Raw genomic sequence first — 20,298 nt, 5'->3', positions numbered from 1 at the left:
ATGTCCTCGGATTCCAGGCATCAACTGCCTTTTTTTTTGCAGCAGCGCAATGAGAACGGAGCAGCAGAGCTGCGGGTGCCCACGGCAGTGTCTGGTCCAGCACAGCTCTTTAGCTCTGCTGCCGAAACTTCCTTGGTGGCTTGTTTTTTTCGGAGCAGCTGCAGGGAGCACGAGGCCGGCTCCCCGTGCCTCTGGCCGGGTGCAGTCGGCGCTGCCGCAAGCCCGGCTGCTTCAGAGGAGCTGCCCCTGGAGCGGGCGGGGATTGGGATTAAACCCAGCCGCGGGACGATTTCGGATGGCGCCGCGGCGGCAGCAGCAGCAGATGTTTCCCCGGGGTTTGAGGATGTGAAAGCCTCTTCTCCCCTCCCCTCCCCTCCCTTCCCTGCTTTCGCCAGAGATGCAAGCGCAGAGCTGGGCACTGCGGCCGGGAAAGCCCCACCGCCGCCTCCGCCTCGGCAGCTCCAGGGCAGGGAACCACGACGTGCCCCGAGGTGCCGCCTCTCGGCCCGCCGCCGCCTCCTCCTCGTCCTCCCCGTCCTCGTCGTCCTCCTCGTTCGCCTCCCCACCCTCCTGCAAACAGCCCAAGCGACCTGTTCCAATGCGTGACCGCCCCTTAGTGAAGACATTCTTCCTGGCATCCGATCTAAACCTCCCCGGCGCCGCTTGAGGCCGTTTCCTCTGCTCCTGTCGCTGGTTCCTTGGGAGCGCCCTCTCTGCAGCCCGGCAGTTTTGTGTTGCTGTCTGGGACATGCTGTTCCACAGAGCGGGAGCTTTCCCCCTGGAGGGTTTGTGTTACACCTGCCAGTGCTTTCTTTACCCATCTACGCTCACCCAGTGGGATCAGACTTCCTTTCCATGTGTGAATTTGCAGATGGATGCAGGAAAAGGAAAGGATTATATAATTTGACTCTTCCCCCCCCCCCCCCCCCCCCAAAAAAAAAATGAGCAGTGAGTGCTAGAGAGAGGGGTGTTTCTCGTTCCCATGTGCCAAGGAAGCTTCATGCTGGGGGTAGGGGGAAGAGTCTCTGCCTCCTAGTGAGGTTTTGAAATTTGAACATAGTAAGTTGCTTAGGCTGTCTGGTAGTATTAAGTTAGGTCATTTAATTTGTACATTAGTTTACATATGTGCTGGATTTATTCTATGGTCTGGTTGTGATCAAAGAGGAAGTTCAAAATTCTGCTCTCTGACAAAAAAGGGAAACCGATATGCAGTATTTAGTACATAGTCACTAAAACATCAGAGTATTTCTTCTGTCTTTGCATAATAGACATTGTCTGCTCCAAAAAGACACTTCAATTTTATTGCACTGGAGTGTTATTAATATAATCTGAGTTTCAGACTGATGTAAAGAAGATGAGACTTTTTAATTTTGTTTGGTTGGTTTGTTTAGTTGTTGGTTTAGTTAGTTAGTTAGTTTGTTTTTTGTTGTTGTTATTTATTTACCAATGCTGACAGTTTTAGCACATATATTTTACCTTAAGTGATTAATTAATCTTTTTGAGGACAATGTGGAGCATGTTTCCTGAAGTGTCTTAATTACATTTGAGTTTTCTGAGCCATCTGAAGGAAGTTTCCATCTTGCTGAAAAGACATTACATTTTCAAGTTCTGCATGCTATATGATAAGGAAAAGTTGATTTTTGAACTTATGTTATTTTTGAACTTGTGTTATGAAACACATGAGTGGTAAAATTGTCAGAAAGAAAATATAAAGAGCCACTTGCAAAACATAATATAGTTCATATCTTGCAGGCTTTTTGTCTAAAGTATTACACTTAAATGAGACAGATTAGAAACTGGAGTTGTTTCTCCTGTATGACTTTAACAAAACAAGTAATAGAAATGGTAATATTTCTGCACAGTACTTACCCTGAATAGGCAGTTTAGAAATGCCAGATGTAATTAAAATACTTGGATCTAGAAAACCACTTGACTATTAGCATGACTGAGAAAAGTAATTTAACTAAGTAGAATTGCTATTTACATAATCTTTTGGTACAGAAATCTCTTTACAAAAACTCTCTCTATAATTACTATAATTACTTTGAAAAAACTTTTAGCAGTTAACATAAATCTTTTTCTATCACTTCATAGATTTTTAATTTCTAAATAAGTGAATTGAAACTATGCCAATTGAACATTATAATAATACAGTATTTTATTAATTAATAAATTGACTGTTTTATTATTTAAGGCTCATCCTAAACTGTTTCCTGCCAATGCAAGATTCAGATTAGATTTAATTTTCTGATAAATTACGGTGAAGATGCTTGATTTTGCAACTCTAATGCTGATTTTAAGGCTAAAAGGTCAGAATAAAATATTTTATGGAACAGTAGAATGTACTTGATGTGAGACTTTAAGGGGGTGAATGGCATTTCCTTTCAACTCAATGGGCATAGGAATAATGTTAATTTGGTCTAATATACCCTGATTCCTCCTTTGGACAAGAAGTGGGAAGAGACCCCTCTTTACCTGAGGCTGTTGTAACTTCCTCCTCAGGTTTGTTTTTCTGTGAGGGTACAATCCACCTACTATTTCTTATCTTGAATTCAGACTCTTCTCCAATATGCAGAACCCCTTAGAAATACAAGAGTTCAATTTCCCTGTGTTTTCTGTACTGCTGCCCAAGTCAATTTTAAATGCATTGAACAGGATGTTAGCATTTTACACTCGAATTTAACTCTTTTGGCTCTTTTGGCCTGTTTCTCTGTCATAAATTAGTAGTGAAGCTGTTGAATTAACTCAGTCTGATTTTAAAGCTGCACAAGGAATCATCAAACAGCAGACATTTTATATGTCAAATGTCCCTTTTGGGGCATGTTCATATAAAACTGGGAGGTTTGAGCTTACCCTGGACATGGGAGGGGAATTGCCCCAAAGTTCTATGTGTCTGATAGTGATGTAAACTATATTTCTTCCTTTGTGTTCTTCTGCAAAAAGAACTGTTGTTCACCCTTTGTATAATATCTGTAAGAAGTGCAAGCCAATGAGGAATCAGACCCTATGTATTTCTGTGTATTTGGCTGATTAAAAAACTTAATTAGGGAATTAATTCAGAAATTAATTCTTTTTTTTTTTCTCAGAAAGTACTGAAACAAAGGATTCTTCCCACTGCTTGTTAAGTACAGGTTCAGACAGAAGAGATGGAATAATATATTTAATGACTTTAAAATGTGGTTTAAGCAGTTCCCTTGTATTTCATTTTCTGTGGCTCTTTCTGTGGGACTTACTGACTTCTTGATACTTTTTTTTTTTCCCTATGGAAACGGTGTCTTTAACCTGGTCATATGTACTCTTTAAGCAGAGAGGAGGAATGGGAAAATCATTTATACTAGACAATTCTGCAGGAAGTACCATTTCAATTCCAAAGGATTCCAGTAAGAAATCTAAAAGAAAGTTTTGAAAAAATTTTGAAAGACTGCCTCAAATGTGAGGAAAGGAGTGTTTGAGAGTTGGGATTCATATGTGGACAGGAAGATTTGCCAGGTGAAATGGCTGCTTTGCAAGTGAAATGTGTATGCACATGAAAGAGCATTTAGCCCGACTTTCTCACAATCCAGCACGCAATGCCTGAAGATACTAAGAAAGTAAATCCAGAAGTTCTACAGTATCTTCCTCTGGTAACTGTATTGCTTTCACTTTTTCTAGTTCTTTTAAAATAAACAGTTCAAGAGCTCCATCTTCGGGTTTAAGGTGTTACTGTAAAAAAAAATGTCTTCTTCCATTAAGTAGTACCTAAACATCCTGCAAGTTATGTACATCTGCTCATACCTTGTCAGTTTGCAGTGCTTAACATTTCTAGATACATTTATTCCATTGCCTTTTGGTGAACTTTGAATACTCTCTTTTTAATATAGTTGTTTTCAGTTCTTCTTTCATTAACTTACTTGGTTTTGGTGGATTATGTTTTTCCCTTTCAATTATGATACATAAATCAATTTGACAGTTCATAAAATATTTATGGACCATGACAGAAAATAACGGCAGATGGAATTTTAAAACGAGCTGTTTTTCAGGTAGGCTTTGTTATTTGTTAGAAATTACTATGCTTTTATTAAAATCAGAACATATGCTGATTTTTGTCAATGGGGAATCTGTTCATTTTCTTTTGGGAGCATCATTTTAGTGAAAAATTGTGTTTGTGCCAGTGCAGCAGAGTTCTAAAAGACTTAAATATTACAGTGAAAAGATTTTAATCAATTTTATTTTTCAATTAAAAGCCTCTAATTATTCCAGGAAGTATTTGGGGGAAATAAAACATTCGAAAAATTTTGCTCCTCAAACACAGTTGAGAAAGTGGTACATAACAAAAAAATATTATGAAGTACATTAAACTGTTAATCACAGAAATCCACCATCTATGAGATACTCTTATGAATATCTTCTGTCTCCTTTTTTTTTCCCTTCTCAAGTAAAGTTTTATTTCTTCCTCCTTTCTAAGTATTTTCAGTGGCATACTCTGTTGACATTCTGAAATCACAAGTACAGGCAGTCCTTTTACCCCAATTTTCTTGTCCTTGGAGAATTTGCCTTGCTTCTGCTTTCCATAACAACACTGTAGAGAGGTACAACTGCAATTTTTATAATAGAAGGGGTGACTTGATGATTACCCATTATTGCTTAAATTATTGCTTCAATCAAGATAAATCAAACTCAATTTGTGACTCGACACCATCTTTCTTGTTGTCCCCAGCAAATATCTCAATTTAAAATCAGTTCATGTGACTATTGTTGCTTTTAGTTTTTGCCCACTGAATCTGAATTAGCAACAAGCACCAATCTGGTGCCACATAATTACTTAGCCTGTCTTCACAAAATAATTGCTACTGATGGTACGTTCAGTATTTTATTGTTGCCTCTTGCATTTGAGACTTTTTCCTCCATTATAATTTACTTTCTTTCTCAGATTTCTTCAAATGAATTAGAAATAACAATGCCTTAATTCCATATAACTCACATTCTTTCCAAGCAGAAGGTGGAGACAAAGAACACAAAATGCTCAGAGGCTAAAAGCTGTCCTCATCTTCCTGCTGACTTCAGTTCTGTGCCTCTGAAAAGTCTGTCAGAGAACCTCAGATCTGACTTGAACATGAATGCCATCTGAATGAGACTTCGGTTTTCTTCCAGAAATCCTGAATGTCTCACAAAGCTTTGCAATCTTTATACATGTTTTTAATTTCTATTTAAAAGAAATGAAATGCAAACTAAAATAGAAACAAAATACCTTATACTTTATTTAATGAAGAAATTAAGAAGGTCACAGTAATGACAGAACCCAAGTTTATTGCTTCATTGATGGTTTATGCATGTATTGATTGACATAGGATATTGTAACAAGGCAGCTAAATTGTATCTGCATTTTAGACAGTGCCTATTCCCATTTTTCCCAATATGAACACTCTTAATGTAAAATGTGACAGATCTTTAGTAAAACATTACTATATTTAAAACTAAATCTAAAATTAAATGCTATTTAGAATAAGGGTGTTCTTCAATATCAGACCGTTGGCGTTGGTTTTTGTTGCCATAGTGACTCATAGTTGTAAAGATATTAAGCAGATATTAACTGAATACCTACTAAAAAACCCCAATTATTAAAGAGTGTAGCTTAACCTAAAGTTTGCTGATTGTTTTTTCTTATAAATTATGTAGTTGTATTAATATCGTTGTTCTATCTTCCAAGTTCAACTCTCAAAGAGTTTTTAAGTGTGGCACCAAGACAAAACACCTTAAAAATAGTGGGATGCGTTGTATTCCCACTGTTCTTCTTTAAGTATAAAGTAACAAATTCAGTAAAAATATTTTTAAAAGAAAAGGCCCTTCTTTATCAAATCCCTTGTTGCTGAATGGTTTTAAATGGTTTTAAGTGTTTTGATTAATTACAATTCTGTACTGACTGACGTATGCTTAACAAGTCATCCCACAGCATTTTAAAGGGGTTTTTTTTGTATTTTGTTGGATTCTTGCTCATAATTTTCATGAAACCAAGATAATTCTTTTCTGTGATTGTTGTAACAATAACAACATTCTGTGTACTCTTCCACCTGTTTATTTTAAAATATTGCTTTCTTCCACTGTAGGTATTCCAACTCCATCTAACTTGTTATGCTCACAGAACCTGAAGCTTAAAGTTTATGCTGTATTCTACAAAAAACAGAAAAAAACAAAAAAGGAAGAGTTAAGAATGTATTGCTTCCTAAGTTGCATGTATCTAACTTTAGAATACAAAGTTATCACTTTATTTTCTCATTAAACAAAACAATTACTGGAAAATCTGACAGTTAAATTTTTCTCTAAAGGTGAAAAAATTATGGGAAATAATTTAAAGATTTCTTTTAGTATTTTATAACATTATTTAATGTTCAATTATGGCTCTGAATGGTATAAAGCTTCATCCTACTGGTGTATTTTTTCTCTCTTCTGACTCTGGTGCCTATAAATGTGACTACTAGTTGAATGGCTCAGCACAATTTGAAAGTTAAAAGGTAAGATTTAAATATTTTATCTCAACTCTGTTTCTAAACAATTTAGTACTAAGAAAGAATATTTTCACTATCTCTGGGACAGACCATTGTGAGTATACTAGGCTTGGGTCCAGTGTTCTTTTGAGATGCAGGGCAAAGTCCTTATTTTCAGGTGTGTTTTAATTTTTTCCCCACCAAAATTTGGTTAAATTCAATCCTGCACTTTTTAAATCCTGCAGTTTTAAAATACCTGACATAAATGCTCTTTTTTTTGAACAGTATCTAATCTAAGGTAAATATTTTTATGATGGAGAAAATATGAAAAAATAAGAACAATAGCAAAGAACTTTAATTAAAGACTAAGATTTTATTTTGAAAGAAGGAAGAAAAGGTTGTACATATTTTTTTCAGCCTTCATTTTCTATCAGATGCCCTTCTGTATCCTATGATACATGCTTACAAAACAGTCATGGAAATTTACAGTGGTATGATAGAATTTACCACCTTGGCAGGTTATGGTGATAATGACACAATAATCTTGTTACTTATGGATACATAGGGGTTTTTTTCCTATTGCTCTAAGAAAGAACAAAGAGAGCTTGATGAAATAAAAAGAGAGGTGCAACATATAAAATTTTACGCCAATAAACTACTAATTAACCTGCTGGTTAGTAAACTTTGAGAACAAGTATTAAAGATTTGCAATGCAAAATGACTTGGTAAATGGATTAAAATGTAGAATTCATAATTTTCATGCTTCATGGTTAAAAACTGAAACCTGTAAATGGCATTTATTTCCATAGTATAATACTGTACAATTGAAAATGTAGTTTGCTGTTTTCTGCATTATATGGTGCTGTAAAAAATCTGACTATTAGCTGGGATGGACATACCTGTTGATCTTAAGGGTATCAAAATTCTTTTTCAGAAAGATGCCTCTAATGATGTCATTGTCTGTATATGCTAGCACAGCATGAAAACCCATGTCTGCTTTTGTTTGATTGCTCATTTTTAGTAGTTGCATAATTATTATGTCAGAAGGATAGAATGGATGCAGATGAGCTGAGTCACTGTTTTAGAGTCACCAGCAACCACATCCTGGTAAAATCTGGTAAAAGTCATGTTTCTTCATGGAGTATGTTGGGTTACTTGTACATACGTTATTTTTCTCAAATAATAAGGAGTGCTTAGAGATAATGACTGGCTCACCAACAGTATTTTTTGAAGTCTGAACATGGAACCCGAGTTCTGCTTTTTTGTTTCCTTCTATGGCTCAATTACCCTTTAGTGTAATTTCAATTTTAAAAAGAATAACAAGAGTTATGATCGAATTATAAGCCTGTTTAAACTCTTATTAATTTTACAATTTAGACTGTGAACCATTCATCCTTTTACAAGGCAAATCCTATTCTATTTGCTTTCCTCATAGTCTATACTAGTGTCCATCAGAACTCTGTCCTTGATCTGATATTTTCCTACTACACTATCTGAAATACCATTTATATCATAGTGATTCTTCATTCTTAATCCTCTACGTGCCGACCTTCATGGTAGAACATCTCTCATTTATGTCATTTCTGTCTAACACTGCCCTGTGTTTTTGCTCTCAATCTGATAATGGACTTTGCCCTCTGAAGTTTTAGCATTCTTTGCCTCAAAGTGGTTTCATTTGTATTTAAGGCTGCAGGCGATGTTGTAGTTCAAGCTGTTAATCTCCCTTTGGATTAATGTATTCTGGTTATCTGAGCACCCTGCACTGTAACTGAGATATTTTGATGCCCAGTCTGTGATGCATGACAGACACAGTACCAGGAGTATTGTCATGTGTCTAAGTACTGAGCCTAATCTGATCTGACAGAAGAAAACCTCTGATTCACAATTAACAAAAATTGCCTGTTTCACTCCTCTGGCTTCTGTTTACTCAAACTGCAGTTTCATCTGTGTAGAACAGAAAACCATGGAGACCTCAGACTTCTTCCAGGGTTAAATCCCTTAGGGCAGATTGCTTGAGTAGTATCCCAAGTTGCTATGCCAACCTTGGTTCAATAACAAAAAAAAACATGGTGGAAGGATTCTTGGCTCTGTGGCAACTTCAGGTGTACTGCAATCAGCAGCAGGAGGGCAAAAACCTCTTCAGTAAGAGAACTTATGATTTCCTGATTGTATTCCTTTGTATAGGGATGAGATAGGTTTGGGAAAAAATATTTTTGAAAAGTGTTAATCAAAGGACTTCAGCTTCAGCCACCACAATTTGGTAAATACCACTGAGACACTCCTTATTTTAGAGCTGTGATACTTTTTTTTTTTAATTCAAAGAAAAATAAACAGACAAAAAACCATTTAAAGTTTCTAGCTCATTAAATATTTGCTGTGTAAAAAGAAGAATTTGATCACTTTGCCTCCTTTTAGAATGGGTGTAATCCTCTGCAGGTGGTAAAATATCTGGGGTTTTGTGTGACTACTGAGTCTTCTAATATCTGTCATAGCAAATCTCCATAGCAGTGGGAAACTAAGATTCATAACCCTTGCTTGATTCATAATTTCATACTTTTTCAGTATGGTTGTAGGAAAGAAAAAATGGAAATGTTGAATTGTGAATCAAGTTTTAGGAAAGACTAATAAAATACCTCTTCTTGTGATGTTTGAAAATAAATAAATGCAATTGTTTAAGCATAAAATCTGCAGGAAGAGAGCCTATCTTTCATTGCACTGTCAGAGTTAGAAAAAGCAGATTCTCTTTCAGACACACTAGCTCTTGACACATAAACAGCCTAAGAAGGTGTTTTGTGCCCCAAAAGTCCTTCTAGCTAAATGCATTCAAACATCATGACTACAATAAAAGCCCACAAAGTGCAGTAAGAACTTTCCTTTCTGTAGCGTTAAAACCCAGTTGCTTTTAAGCAAGCTGCTTTGTTCACAGATTGTTCCAGTCCACATATAGAGTAATGAAAAATTAAATACTGCATAAAATTTAATTTTAAATCACTACAACTTTAAAATTAGCAAGTAATTTTTCTTCAGTTGGCATAGTGGCTCTTTTGTACTGAGATCTGGAAATTGAAGTTTTTGAGCAGCTGTTGGGCTGGCTGAGAATAAGAGGTTTTTAAAATACACTTTGAATGGAGGAAAAAACTCTTCAAAATAATTGCTTCTTAAGTTCAGAATCTTAGAGTTTTACTGCATAAACCAGAATTTTTGATGTTCTTCTAAGCAGCCAAATAGAACAAATAAAAATATAGTATTTCAATTTTTATTTCCAAATGCAAACATTGGAATAGGCCTGTTCTAGTTGGGTGAAAATGAACATAGGAATTTGGATTTACAGGAAAGTAACAGCTTTTCAGACATACCACCCTCTAATATATGCATGGAAGAGGGGCAGAAGATATATGCATATATGTGTGGCAAAATTGTGACTGTCCTTTCATAGGACTGAACAAAGAGCATCCTAGAATTTTGTAAAACAAAGCAACTGAGAAATTAGATACCTGCACTCAGCCTCTCAAGTACAAGCTAAACCCCAGATATTCTAAAACCTTCTATTGGTATATCAAGCAGTTCTTCTGTGTATAGGAAAGAAAAAAGAATCAGAAGAAATATGTGGAAGAAGCTTTTAGTGGATATGCCTGTCTGTATACTAACTTTATCTTTATAACTGATACATGAGTTATTTCCTGATAAGACTGTCAGAGTCCTACAAAACAGAGCATGTGTCATTCCTAAGAAGCTTTTCAGTGAACTCAAGTTTATTATATAAGTACACATGTACATATATATATACACTTATGTGTTTTATATGTACATATACAACTATTATATATGTTAGCTTTTGCTTCTGTGCATGAATAATCACTGAATTTCCCTATTCATTATTATTCATTATAATATTCCCTACTGCCTTTATATGTTGCTTATTTAAATTTGAGCATGCCCAGTAGTTTCATCCGAATTTATGGTTTGGACTGATAGCTGTTTCTAAACCTGTTTCTGAAAAGCCCATTGGCATGATTCTGCTGTCGTTTAATTTTGTTCTTATGGTATGATTTCGAAATACAAAAGTTGATCTGCTGTAAAACTGGTCCGAATAAGAGATGGGGTGAAAGGATGGGGAGTAACTTCATTTTTCACACTGAAAGAACTGGAAGAAGAATCAATCTGTTGGTTTTAAGTTTAATAAACAGAGAAACTAAAATATAGGAACATTAGCTTTAAATACAATTATACAAAATTAAGGGATACATAAACCTTGCTTGATACATGATTTCATACTTTTTCAGCGGGATTTAGAATCTGTAACATAGTTCTCACAGAAATAGCTCTGCTTTGCATCCTTCTAATTCCAGAGGGTCCTAGAAAATGGTCTAGTTTCCTCTCTTATCATTAATTTTAAAAAACCCTTCAGTTTTAAAACACGCCAATTTCCACTGACACCAGGGAACCTCTGAATTTGCTTTTGTGAAAAGCATCCTGTATAATAGAGACATATTCACAGAATCACAGAATCACAGAATAAGCTGAGTTGGAAGGGACCCACAAGGATCACTGAGTCCAGCTCCTGGCCCTGCACAGGACCATCCTCAGGAGTCACACCCTGTGCCTGAGAGCATTGTCCAAACACTTCTTGAACTGTGTCAGGCTGGTGCTGTGACCACTTTCCTGGGGAGCTGTTCCAGTGCCCAAACACCCTCTGGGTGAAGAACCTTTTCCTGATACCTACAGCAAATGAGAGGCTACATGTAATCCCAAAGACAGGTTTACCTAAGAGGTCCATTTTTAGTTTCGTTTTTCTGTCTCTTACAGTAACATATAAAGAAAGGATTGCTAGGGGAAAAATATAAAAACAGGCCAAAAATGGAATAAAGATTTCATGGTGCTGACTCTTGCTCTTGGCAGTCTGCAGGTTAGAGACACCCTGAACCAGAGGTTGCATCAGGACCATCCCATTTAATAGTCTCTGACATTACTTCTATAATTTTTAACTGTTCTTTAAAAACAAAACTCTGACCAAAAAAAAAAAAAAACCAAAAAACCAACCAAAAAACCCAACAAACCAACAAAACAAACCCCCCACCATTTAAATATGTCTAATATTAAAAAACAGGGGCTTTGGTTTGGTCTAAAATTTTTTACTTTTCAATGGGTACCCCTACTTTCTATATCATACCAAATGCTGAAAAATTGTTCCCTTAACTCCTTTCCTCATTTAGTTTTGCAGTTGACAGTATCACAGAATCACAGAATAAGCTCAGCTGGAACTGACCCACAAGGATCACTGAGTCCAGCTCCTGGCCCTGCACAGGACACCCCAAGAGTCACACCATGTGCCTGAGGGTGTTATCCAAACACTTCCTGAACTCTGTCAGGCTGGTGCTGTCATATCTTCCCTGGGGAGCTGTTCCAGTGCCCAAACACCCTCTGGGTGAAGAACCTTTCTCTACCATCCAACCTAAACCTCCCCTGACACAACTTCAGGCCGTTCCTTCGGGTCCTGTTGTGGTCACCACAGAGAAGAGATCAGTGCCTGCCCCTCCTCTTCCCCTCACAAGGAAGTTGTAACTGCAATGAGGTTTCCCCTCAGTCTCCTCTTCTCCAGGCTGAACAGAACAAGTGACTTCAGCCACTCCTCATATGGCTTCCCCTCAAAGCCCTTCACCATCTTCACAGCCCTCATTTGGATGCTCTCTAATAACTTAATGTCTTTTTTATATTGTGGCACCCAGACCTGCCCCCAGCACTCGAGGTGAGGCCACCCCAGTGCAGAGCAGAGCAGGACAATCCCCTCCCTTGCTTGGCTGGCGATGCTGTGCCTGATGCCCACCAGGACAGGGTTGGCCCTCCTGGCTGCCAGGGCACTGCTGACTCATGTTCAACTTGCCATCAAACATGTTGAATAATATATAATGTGATTCACATCACAAACCTGCTCATTTGTCTTACTGAACCTGCTGCAGAGAAGTAACATGGAAAAAATGTTAGATTTCAGGGAAGGGTGGATACTTTAGCCACTTTAAAAATTTTCCTTTAAAAATAACTCTGTATGTGAACCCAAATTAGGCTAAGTAGGCAGTATTCATTTAGATAATCCCATGGAACAAGGCATTTTAAGTTTGGTTTCTTTTATACAACTTTTTCTTTTTTAGAAACCAACAGTATAACAGGCTTATGATTACATGATTGGAAAGAAGATTCCTTACACACAGACATACCATTAAAATAATTAATTGTTCCCATGTAGAAATTCTGATCTTTTCTGGTATATGAAGCATTCACCCTTACAGGTAGGATAAAAAATCTATAATAAAGTCAGTGATTTTATCAGAAGAACACTTTACTTTTCTACTGCTGCTAATGTACTTTGAAAAAAAAATATTTCTGATCAGATCTCTTCACTGGATTTCCAAGTTTTGTCTTTTGCAGATACTTGTCATTTTTGTAGTTCAGTAACATATAAGTATAGCAAAACTGTCCTTGATACATCTTAAAGGTGTTTCAGCCGTCAGTCAACTAACAGTGTTGTTGCTTTTGGCCCACACCAGACAGTCGCATATATCAAAGCTCAGAACTCCAGATCTCAAATCTCTGAAGTTTTTCTGACAATGTTAATCTGTTAGCTATTGCAGTGTACAGGAGAAAATGACATCTAGTTCATAGACTGAAAACCTTTTCATCATCCCAAAAATGAAGGACAGTGTACCATTATTGTAAGAGCCTAGGCAAATATGGAATCCCAAACCATTCTTATCAAAGAAATTGCATTTTCTTTTTAATACTGCTCCTTTTTACTAGCACTTAATTTTTTTTTTAAAACACTGTCATGTATACAACAAAACTAATTAAAAGCTTAAATAGTTTCTTGTGGAAAAAAGTTGTCCTATATCCTCCTGCAAAGTAGGATTGTGTTGTTTTTATTCCTCAATATCATTCTTAAAATCACAAATCAAGAAAACCAGCATGTGTCTACAGTAAGTAACATGTTTTTTTGAATAGGAGTGTGACTTTGAAGTGAATTGCTTGATCATACCCACTTACCACATTTTTTTGGATCATTGTCTGGTTTCTTGAGTGCACAAACTGAGTTCATTTTGGATTAAGCTTATTGGAGAGGTTTGCTTCAGGAAATATGTGCTCTGCCTGTAAAACCAGATTAGGACTGGTCTGAAGTAAAAGACTTAAGATGTGTGTAATACAGATATTTCATTGATTTTTTTCAGTCTGAAAATATGCTGCTTTTGCACCACACTGTCTAACCTTGCATTGTCTACATAGAAGGCCTGAATTATGTTAATGAATGTTAGAAGTTAAGAATGTTAAAAGTCTTGGGGGCTTTTTGGTCTGAAAATGGAAACAAAAAATATTTTCTAAAAATATTTTATCAAAGTGAGAATTTTACCTTGAATTCTATTACAATTGACTCTAATACAGAGGTTCCCAAGGCTTTTTTTGACAGCAAGATAAGCTGCATATCATTATTATTAAACCCGTACCTTTATCATTACTGCGTGAAGACCTTTGAGGGAAGGACTCAACAACTGGCACCAAATGACCCAGATGCAGAATTCCTGGGATGACTCTGGCTCATGCTCAGTGCCCAACCCAGACCTTGAGCAGCGCTTCCCTTTCAGTTTAAGAACTTAGTTTAAGAGCTGTGCTCATGACCTGTCCTTTCAAGCAGGACCCTACTTCCACTCTGCCTTGAACTAAGGAGTTGTGTTAAGACTTTGGCCACCATAATAACGCATATCTTCCCATGCAGAAGGATTATTTTATGGTATTAAACACATTTCTCATTTTGGCATAGAAATATAATTTTTGAAGGTCCATTGTGCAGTACTTGCTTAACATAAACTTCCTGTCTTGCTTACTTTGAGGTTTACTGCAGGTTAAACTCTACCAGCAGCTAGCTCATGAAGTAGCTCTGAAGACTGAAAGGTTGTTTAGTCTGTTTGACTATATAGAGGTATAAAAAGACATTGTTTACCCACTTTGTGTAGATACAAAAATGCTGCTAGAAAGGATTTTCTTGCTATTTTCTAAGTCCGTGAGAGACTTTTCTCTCTCACAGAAGAGGTAGCAGAGTTATGTAAACAACCAAACACTTGCAACCTTGAAAAGTCTTGTTTATGGTACAGTAGGAAACTATTTTGACAATGGATGTTTTAGGATTTTAGCCAATCACCCCAAGGGGTGGCTGATCCTTTGTCCAATTGAACTATGAAGAAAGAAGTCTATAAAAGAGTTTGTAAAATAATTAAATAAATCAGTCTTGCTGCACAATTCCTGCCTGCTGGATCTTCTCCTCCTCCCTACGGCTGCAGGACATGGTGATATACCCTAGGGCCTAGGGCTGCAGTAATACCTTTGTCCTTTTTTTCTGGGAAGTTTTTTGAGTGGAATCTCCATTTTCCCCCGTTATTTATAAACTAACAGCAGCGAAACCTGATAGAACCCTCATAATAAGGTACTTTGCTTATTTTGAGTTATCAGTCCAGGTAAGTGTGGCGCTATTGCCTGGAAGAAGTTTTACTTTTTAAAATATATCTTGCCAATTTTAAATAAATAAGTTTATTTAGAATTTAATATGCAGAGATAAGAATATTCTGTTTCTCTGGGAAACAGTTTTTAATATTATTTACTACCAGGCAGTTCATTTAATATAATTTACAGAGCCTTAAGTGAAGCTCAGTGGCTAACTGAGAAACTTATGATACAGCCCTTGACTAAAAAAAGAAAAATAACCCACTAAATGTAATAACTTGAATAGGCAGTAATCCTTAATCACATTAAAGTACTATAATTTTAAACTGAATTATTCTTTAGATTAATTTCAGTACAACCATATGAATTTATTTTACACATGTTAATGCCTTGGTTATCTTGATTGTGTTTTTAAAGAACATATAATTTAATGATGTAATACTTGTAGCTTATTTTTTCCTGCTCTGATTACATTTTCTTCTGTCAGCAGGTAAAAAGTCTTTGACAAAGCGAAAGATTGTAAAGGCAACATTATTCATTAATAACTAGCTCTTCTTTTCTTCTTTAAAGGGTATTTTTTTCTTGGAGAGATGCAGGCTGGAGCTCCTATTGCCCTCAGCAGGAACTACCTCTGTTCTCAAATTTACAATGCATACCAGTATTCATTTAGAAACAAGGTACAGCCCAATAGCTGAAGTTAACCTCGAACAGTTTAAAAATTGGTAGTTTAGCCTTCATTCAGAATAACCATGACTTTTAGCACCTCTCTTCCCTGATAGAATAGGAAAGAAAAAGGTTTCTTTGAAACAGTTTTGACAGAAAAGTTACAGTTTATGTATACACAAAAATTTTCGAAATATGCAGCAGCACATTTCAGATACAGTTTCTCATGAGCTGCCTTGATTTGGTACTATATTTTTGGGGTTCTGCTTCTCCTCTCAGCTGGTTTGGTTTCTATTGCTTCTTTTTTCCTTGCCACCCCTTCTCATTTTTGTGATTGTACCCACACCATGGCACCTCCTCTTCATTTCTTTATTCCTATTTCCTATTTAACATTGTGCTCTGTTGATTTTCAGCTTTGGATAAGTAGAGTGATTATCATGAAAGAACTAGAAACACATACATGGTACATTGGATTGTTTGTAAAAGATGCTCAGGTGTGCACTTAGCTTCACAGTAAATGTGAAATAGCCGACCCATCCATAGAAGTAAATTTCTTACCTATACAGAAACTTTTTCACTTGCCTCTGCTGACAGAGAAGGAATGCCTGTTCATCTATTAGTTCATCTTGTAGTTCATCTTCTTGATCCCTGGGGAAGAGGGTTCAGTTTTTATGCCCTTGAAAACACTTCTGTGATAGTTGACTAAAAATATGTACTGTAACTGGCCGAAATAAGTGAGATGAAATATTGTGCCACATACTAAAGGGTATTTTGTATGCTTCTTAATCTTAGAGTTCATATTCCTGATTCCCTTACTGTAATCTTCTGTTAGTTTAAAAGCTATAAAAAAAATTACAGTAAGAAAGAGTAAGACTTACTTCTGGATGCAAATAAGAATGTTGAATTGTAAAAATCTCTTTAGTGTTTCCAACTGGCCCAGCATATGCTATTTTATCATTTAAAATTCTGTATGGGTGCAAAATGAGTTTTGTTTATACACTGAGGACTTAAATTGGAAATTTTATTTTCAAATATGCAAATACTTTTCTTCTTTTGATTTCATATATGTTCCCCATTATCTTCCACATTTTTTCCCACAGCTTATTCTCATTCTAAAAATTACCATGAGTTCACAGCCTGGTATCAAACAGCCCCCTGCAACAGTTCCCGAAACACTTCTGAGGAAGTATTCTGATACTAAGGAGAGTAGTTTCTGACCTTTGTGAGTGTCCATTAATTAAGTCAACTTGCCATCATGTAAAAATGCAGAGAGGAGGTCTACAGAATTTTATCTTTTCAGGTAAAAATCTGCCTTGCTTTAAAAGCCCAATTGGAATTTTTATATTTAACGGTATTTACTGCTTACATGCAGAAAGTATTGCAAGGGTTCAATAATAAAGTTTCTCGATTTTAAAAGTGCATCCAAGTATTGAATGTGAAATTCATATCAATAGCAAAAGGATAGTTGATCTGCTCAAAAACGCATATTTGACATTACTTCAAATAGCTTTAGAACATTTTATAGCTGTGGATAGATCAAGATGTTTTTAATTTTGTATCATAAACCATTATAATGTCCCTTGTTGCACAGTATCATAGGAAGGAAAGTGATACAGGGCATTCTTTGACTGCCCCAATAACCTTCATTCAGCCATGCACAACAGGCATATAAATCACTCCATGGATGTGCCTCGGTCTTTATAAACAGCTTCCAAATGACAGTCTAAGGGTGGATGTCTGATTTTCAAGAACTGAAGTTGAATGAGATGAACCTAAATACCTTTCCTTCTTTAAGTGGCAGCAGTCAAAGAGAGAGATTTTGTAATTTTTGATTTCTTTAAAACAAAAGGAGCCTAAAGAAGACTTGGATAAAACTGAGTTGCCAGAAATATTGAGTTGGCTTGATTTATAGCAAGTGATTATGTGTCTTGGGAAGATGTCACCAAATTACAGGATATTTAAAGATTCTTACTGAGTATGATTGTGTATTGTAAAAGTTATAAAACTTTATATTTGACATCCAGGTATTTAGGTGTTTGAATATAAATGAGTTTATACACAAATGAAGACCATTTAGTGTCTTAGTTACTCATTTTCCTTTGATAAAGTTGTTAAAAATACATTTTTGCTTCAACATGAATTTGTTTTTATAAAATATTTTCGCTACCAGATTTTCACTAAAGGCATTAAGTGTGGAAGTCAAAAATCTTGTGGATACTAAAAAGCTAGGAGCAGAGGAATTTTCCAGCTGCTGCAGCATCCTGTGAAGTTTTTCTTTCTCATGCAAGCTAGCTGAGAAACAGTTTGAGATTTTTGTAAACCAAGACTTTATCTCACAGCTGCAAAGTTGTTTTCCAACTATTGTTTTTGGTACGCTGGAGAAAATATTTTGAATGGGCATTGTGGAACCTCCACCTGTCATTCTAGAGGGTGGTTGATGAAGGGACCAATCGTATCATGCTCTCTTGCAGACCATATATAACCCAGCTTGTAATCAATAAAATAATTCCATTTCTCCTTGGACCTCTGTTGCGATTCTTGCCGTTTCTTGGTACAACAGCAACAAAATCTCAGTGTCATGTCAATCCAAAAGAGATTTTTTTTACCTGAGATCTGTTCTTAAAACCTTCATTCTGAACACTGAAGCCACATAAAAAAAAAGTCTCATTTACGCTGTGAGTTCAGAATGAGCCTATAAAAGAGTCCCAATATAAAATCAGTTCACTTTGAAGTGTTTTGTTATTAAAAGAGGTGTCTAAACACCAAAGAGGTGCTACTCATAATTGTCGAGCTGAATGTACACAAGAATATCTGCAGTATTTTATTGGACTTACTGTTTCTAATTATTTCATTTCTAAAAAGGCCATTGTTTCTCTATGTTGTATTAGATTAGTCACTATGTATCAAGATATGTAATTTGAAAAGGTCCCTTTCTGAACAAAGTATACCAATTATGCTTCATTTTTTTTATAAAAGCAATGAAATCTTTAGTCAGTTGTGTTTCTCTGAAAACTGTATTTGTAGTGGATGGCACTGACGTACCCGAAAAGTCTCTTTCCTCGCAAATGTAGTTAGTTAAGGTTAATTCTAAGGTTATTGAGACTACATAAATGAGATTTGGCCAATGTGGAGGCTTTATAGAATACTGGAACGTTAGTAGGAGAAATTCTTCCGTGAGAGATTTAGATGAACATAAACTTTGATATGAGCCAGTCGTAAAATATGTGGTCTTAAGTAGCTTCAAGTCTTGGAAAGTACTTTTTGATTTCTATGTAGCATCTGGTGTTTCAGAACAACTTCCACGACAGAGGCAGGTAAAGCTCGTAATATAAAGAGTTAAAATCAAATGCTAACAGTTTATTTCATGCTTAATATGGCAGATTACTCTAATGTCAGTCCTGGAGAGAAGTCCAGCAGCTTAGTTAATAGTTCCCCAGTCTTGACCACAACATGTTGGTACTAGTCAGCTGATAAGGAGTGTGGACCCATGCAAATGGATTACTAAAACGTAATTATGCTTCTTCTTCAGTCTGTACTTGAAATCTCCCTTTGTTCCTATGAGTCAGAGACATTCCAGGGAAAATGCAAAGGGTTGACCGCAGGAGGCTCAAGAACTGATATGTTTGTGTAGGGGGCTGAAGCAGTGAAAGTTTTTAAAAGCACTAGATGTTAACGTGATTAATTGTTCTTGAGGTAAAAGTGGCGTCCATAACAGAAACAGCCAGGAGCTTGAACTGTTATGGTTCCTGTACAACTGTACTATAAAGCTGAATCCTCATAAAACCACAACAGCAGGGAAGTTGAGAGGGAGTAGTTTATTTTGTTTAAGTGATTCTGATTACGTAAATCTGGGAAGAGTCCAGAATTATACATTTCCTTGCCATTAGAATTTGCAAATAAATGACAGTTCCCATGAAATATTTAAGTATACTGAAAATTAGGTGTAGCTGTGTGGTATCTATTAGAGGGATAAATTTCCTAAATACTTGCATCAAAGCTGACTCAAATCTTAAACAAGTAAATTAAAAAATAAATTATTTCATTGGCTTTGTTCTTCTATAATCAGATTATGTTTTGTTACAGTTGCTCCCTTAGACAGAGACAAAAAATCACCTTATGTTAGCAAAGTGCTTGTGATGCACCTCAGAGACTGAACAAGGTATGGTAGATGGAAGAATAAAGAGGCACCTAACAAAATAAGCTACTCTCACAATAAAGAATAACAGCACTAAAAAATGAAACTTACTTTGTTTAGTAAATTAATAAATCGATAGAAAAGTCCTAGTGGATATAGAATTTTATCAGTTACAATTGCTAATATTGTATTGCCATTATGGGTAAGGCAGATCACACTATCAGTCTATATTAAGAGTATGAAAAGTGGCAAGACAACCAGGAAATTTTGAACATGTGCTATCTTATAAATAACAAACATGCTGTTCTGCAATGGGAGTGCCTTTCCATCACTTCAAAGTGATTTTATTATTGATTGGGCAGCATTTTAGCTGCTTGAGGGCATTTGGCTGTTACACTCAAGAGCCAGAAGCCGGAGTCCTGCTTACCAAGTTAACTGTTAATTCAAAGGTTTTTAGAGAGGAAAGGATAAAGGGGAAGGGAAGTACAGGGGAACACCAAGAAAGAGGTATACTTTTGTATACCTACTGTGCTTTGGGATTCCAACAGAGGGATGAGG

This window comes from Coloeus monedula (assembly GCF_965178545.1).
Source record: "Coloeus monedula genome assembly, chromosome: 1".
Taxonomy (NCBI): Eukaryota; Metazoa; Chordata; class Aves; order Passeriformes; family Corvidae; genus Coloeus; species Coloeus monedula.
The sequence above is the reverse complement of the archived record's forward strand: the minus strand, read 5'-3'. Positions refer to the sequence as shown.